Source organism: Solanum stenotomum, chromosome 10 (genome assembly GCF_019186545.1).
Source record: "Solanum stenotomum isolate F172 chromosome 10, ASM1918654v1, whole genome shotgun sequence".
Taxonomy (NCBI): Eukaryota; Viridiplantae; Streptophyta; class Magnoliopsida; order Solanales; family Solanaceae; genus Solanum; species Solanum stenotomum.
Window position 1 is genome coordinate 30205487 of NC_064291.1, and position 5229 is coordinate 30210715.

General features: G+C 44.0%; 1 pseudogene; it reads left to right on the forward strand.

Moving 5' to 3' along the window:
• Window positions 1–474: 474 nt before the first annotated feature.
• Window positions 475–1249, forward strand: LOC125842886 (uncharacterized; annotated as a pseudogene).
• Window positions 1250–5229: the final 3980 nt, after the last annotated feature.

Sequence of the window (5229 nt, forward strand, 5' to 3'; positions counted from 1 at the left end):
ACAATCGGAATTTCGTACTTCTGTCGGATCCTCCCTATCTCCTGATCGAGATTGTGTAGGTAGATATTGCCTGGTAGGGCCGATAGTAATACACTGTGTGGGACGGAGTAAGGGCCCTTCTCACCTCCTACGAGTCGTCCGGCGGAAAAGACTTTATGAATGGGGTAAAAGAACTTGGGATCGTCGATCTCTTCCTTAAAGATTGGGATGAGTCGATGTCGGTCGATGGTGTGAAAACACTTCCTGATGTCGAATTCCAAAAACCTGCGAGAGGTTCCCCACTCTTCTTTGATCCGTCTTAGGACGGAGTGGAAGCCTTGACCCGGGCAAAAGTGCGATGTGTCTAGAAACTCGAGATCGTAAATGGATTCGAGTACCATTTTGATCGCCTCTTTCATGATCCTTTCTATAGGTAGAACTACTGTGAGCGGTCTAACCTTCGACCCTTATTTCTTTCTTCAAATACCATTTTTTGCTCCCTCTATTGATAGAAAAAGGGCACTCCTGCCGTCGTTTCAGTTCCTCATAGGGCTTCCCTTAGCGCAGTCTTTTTCGTTTTTGAGAATGGTCGCCACTTCTACCAGGACCGGATTGATTATCCCTGCCCGATGGGTCTACATCCATCCCTGAATGTCGTCGAGTACTATTAAATTCCCCGTCATTCTTGTAACTGTCACATGTAATCCGCGCAGGTGTGTCCGCACCCCCTGAGTGGACGAGAAAGAAAGGATTTCTCGGAGTAACCCCCCAGGTTCCTCACCTAGGAGTCAACTTTCCCGTATGAGAATTCTGTACATGTATCAGTTCGTGGAAGAATGAAAGGGTCACCACTACTGAGGATCCCTTCCTAATCTTAGATAGGTCATCTGAGGGTTCGCCGTTGTTCATTGATATGCTACACACAAGGCTACCCTTTTTCGAAAGCTCCGCAGGACCACCTACCACTAGTCTTCGACCGGAGGGGTTTATTGCACAAAAAGGCCGAGGCGCAGGCTCCCGAAGAGAGAAGCCCAACAAATGTCAGATGCAAAGCCCCGCACCTCATTAAGGTCATATTGGCATACTCTCCCAAAAAAGAAAGAGCAGACCCCATTGAAGATGAGAGTGAGGTACAACAAGGCCATTTCTGTCCACCGCCCTTCTCACGGAGTCGTACGCGGACGTTACCGCTCATACAGCTCCCAGCCAGCAAGCAGTTAGCCTTCCTCTACAAGGAATGGAAGTGTGGATAAATCGACATCAAATATAGGATTGTTGTTGTACACGATCTCCATTTTAGTAGTCCTAGCTATCCACTCTATTGTGTGGTAGAGTTTTCGTTCCAACCCCTTCGCAGGGGTACCTTCCCTTTAATTGAGAGAAGGACTCGAAATTGACTCCCCTCGATTTGAGATCCGAAAGAAGGGTATGGAGTTTATCCAAAGAATGCTCTCCCGTGGCGGTACGTGGATTCTCGAGGGCCCGAGCTCCCCGTCCCAACCAATCCCCCATTGGATCAAGGACCGCCATGATCCTTAGAATCTCGACCTTGACCTCGAATAGGTCTTTTGCCTCTATTTCAGCCAGGTACATGATCCCGATAGGGGGTGTATAGGTGTATTTATCTAGGAGCATCTACTGGATAGATTGAACGAAATCCCCCCTGTCACTTCATCTAGTTGATACAGATAGGAACCACTCGTGGGGGCTGATTCGATGGACCAGCTTCGTTCCCCCGGGGAGCTACTTGAATAGCAGGCGGCACATGTCCTGGTTCTGGTTCTAGTTTTGGCTGATCCACCGACGTGCCCGTTTCCGTAGATTTTTCCCATGATTCCAAGAGGACATCAATCCCAAAATGATCCTCTTCAAACTCAGCCCCGCTTGCTTGCCCGGAAGAGAAAGTGATCCCCCGACACTAAAAACAAAAATCCCAGAGAGAAGCTGAGAACACAAAATCCCTAAATGGGATAGCAAATAGTTCCTTAGAAAAAATATAAATAAAGAGATACTAAATAAAATAAGAATAAAAATAAATAGATTAATAAACCGGTATTTTCTCTTTGCGAAAACTAAAAAATCTCAAAATAAGGATCAACCCCATAATCACTAAAAGGAACAGCATGAGACACTTACTAGTTATTCAAATTGGCATTACTCTAACAGCGAAATTCCCCAGAAAGGTTGCAATAAGAGAGAGAAAGCCTCTAAAGAAAAAAGGTGACATAATAGGTCAGAATTTTTTCTCTCGCTCCTTGCTGGAGGAGCGGCATACCGGAAAAAAAAGCCCTTCCTCGGATTCAAATCGATGGCTTTCTTAGCCTATTTCTAAAGGGCAAACTGATCAACTTGCATGTGTTAAGCATACGACTGAAGTAGCATGATTAGACCTTCTTATCACTTTTTCGACTAGTTATAAACTTCAACCCCCCTTCTCTTACTTAGATGGAGAAATAAGTAAGCAAGAATTTCTACCCTGCCTTTCTTTTCTTAAAAAATGGTGAATTACACCGAATTTTGCCTCCAACCAAACCTTTCCATTCTGAAATCGAGAAAGATCACTCTGAAAAGTAAGCCCTTTCTTATTATATGATATTTTCGCCATGGATGATAGAATTCCTCCTGGAAGTGAAGGCAGGAGCAAAGTCTATTGATTCACCAGTTTGCTAGCCTACTTGTAGGCTACCCGCACTCTGTAACCAGAATAGGGCTCTGGACTTAAAACCACCCGTTTTTAGAAGTCTGGAAGGCGGCGCCTAAACTAGTCTGACTTGCTTGAATCGATAGGCTTACCGGGTTTCTCTATCTATTCAATTGATTTTGTTGCAGACTTTTCCCCACGCCTATTTCTTCCCCCGGCCCTGTAGTGGAGCTTGCCCCCCGCCCTAGGCCAATTGAGATATTTCCCTGTGTAGGTAAATTTGGGCTCAGGAGGGGAATACCCGGTTCATCGGAACTTCAACCAGAAAAGGTATGCTTGGGTTCCTGGTATAGGTATAAGAAAGCCAGTAGAGAGAAATAGAGGTAGACTATACTTCTATGCGTACTGAGCTGAGGTCCTCCCCGCAGGGATAAACTATCTTTGCCATACTTCCTTGATAGGTAACACTTCCACGAAAGAAAGAACGGATAAGAATAATCTTAGTATGCAAGGACTGAGGAGCGGAAAGCCACTTGACTGTAAGGAAAGGGGTTTAGCGAGAAAATTAGCTCACACCTATCTTTGATGAAAGAAGCCGCAAGTTTAGGTAGAAAGAACAGCTAGTGTCAGAGAGATGACTTATGTTGAACTCTTCCTTTACATGAAGGGAATGAATGCCTTAATGGAATGGAATATGGGATCCAAGTAGATTAGGTTAAGGCAAGTATGAGTTCAACCCTTTTCTCATCGGGCCAGGATCGATAGTCGTTCGACCTGATGAAAGTGCGGTCAGATTCAGAATCCCCAATGTCTTGGTCTTTACCTTCGCTTCGAGGGACAAGCACCGCATCTAGGTAAGCGGCATCTAATTGAATTGATTCACCGGATCTTCCATCTACGAAAATGGAAGAGATGTCTGTTAAGGTCGGCTTATGGTCTTAATGACTTTGCCAATGACTGAGGAAGGTCGTCCGCTATGTCTTACCGATTCTCCGAAGACCATACCAACAATAGTGCCAAAACAAAAAAAAAGGCATTGACTTTTTCAGTATGCGTCTTGAGTTTTTCTGTTCTAATCGAGATTAGATTAGGGTGGTCAGTGTCTTTTTTAGGTCAAGGGACGGTTTTCTTTTTTCTTCTATCTAGCTTTTTAGGAAAGTACTCTTGATTCCGATTTGGATTTTTACCTCGTTGACCGACATTACAATAGGTGTATGCGTCAGGGAGCGACTACTTGGTTTTTACGCATTCACGTACTATTAATAGAGAGTTTCTCGCTGACAGGCCTTTCTGAGTATTACGAGATTCCCCGTATCGAATGAAGATGCAAGAGCTAGATTCTAATACTAAAAAGGGAAAAGGCTAGCAGAAAAGATAGATTGATTCCTCACTTCGGATGAAGCAGAGTTTACGAAGTCGAAGTTCGGTCTCAAGTTGCCTGCATGCACCTATAAGACATGGAAAGGTATCCAGAAAACACAGTAACAACTATAGGTAGTAAGTTAGTATACACGCATTTGCCTGATTGCTTTAACAGATACGTTACCTCCTAGTTCCCACATGTCCTGTCCCAAAACTAAGGAACTCATCTGAAAAGTAGATTTGCTAGATCAGAACGTGAACTCAAAGAATAGAGGTATACAAGTGAACCACCTAGAATCGATCCATGGCCGCTAAACTAAAGAAAGGAGTCCTTTACCAAACAAGCTAGGCAACCTTACCCGCGTCAACCGATCTTAGCTCGGACATGCCAACAGCCAATACTTACTCTTTTCCCTTGGACAGCTAATAAAAACTAATACGGCCCTTTGTCAAAGAGACTGCCCTTAGGACTCTATTAAGTGAAGTCATTTAACAGCGGATAGACACAAGTTATGACAACTCTAACACGAGGGCCAAAAAGAAGGCTTTCGTTAAGATAATTCGCCCATACGATAGAACAAGAAGAGCAATCAACGCTATGGCCACTTTAGGACAATTCCCGCCTTAGGGACCCCTACTGTGACAACAGCTACTATGCATCCCACATCAGATAATGCTATCGACGAAACAACCCTTTATCCAATCCAGCATATCACCATGACCTGGCACATAACCAATCTTCACTTTTTGACATCCGTAACAAAGCGTTCTAACAGCAGTTACACAACCCCTTAATGTCTTAGATAGTTGTAAGTGAAATAAGGTAACTAAGTAGTAACTAGGAATGCGGCTAGCTCAGCTAGTATACTTACTTGCTCGTTATAAGGGGGGAGGCTAAAGCAGGGTAGCAAAACTAGGAACAGAGTTGGCTTGTTCGAGCTAGGCTGTTGAGTGAAAGTAAAGTAAGCGAGCTAGTCATACGAGCCAAGGAGCTAGTCAGCTTGTTGTAGTTGCTACGGTAAATTGGAGTGAAACGAGTTGGCAGTAGAGACCATATAAAAAAGCCGCACCTGCGATCTTTCATCAAAGGAGCATGCGTTCTAATGAGGGAATCAAGATGCTCAACCAGAGTAGATAGGCGAACAGCAGGAAACTAAGATTGTACACTATTTACGACACTACCAAGTGTATACACCATGATAACCTCCAATGAATATAAATTCAAAGCATTTTTAAACTCTTATTTA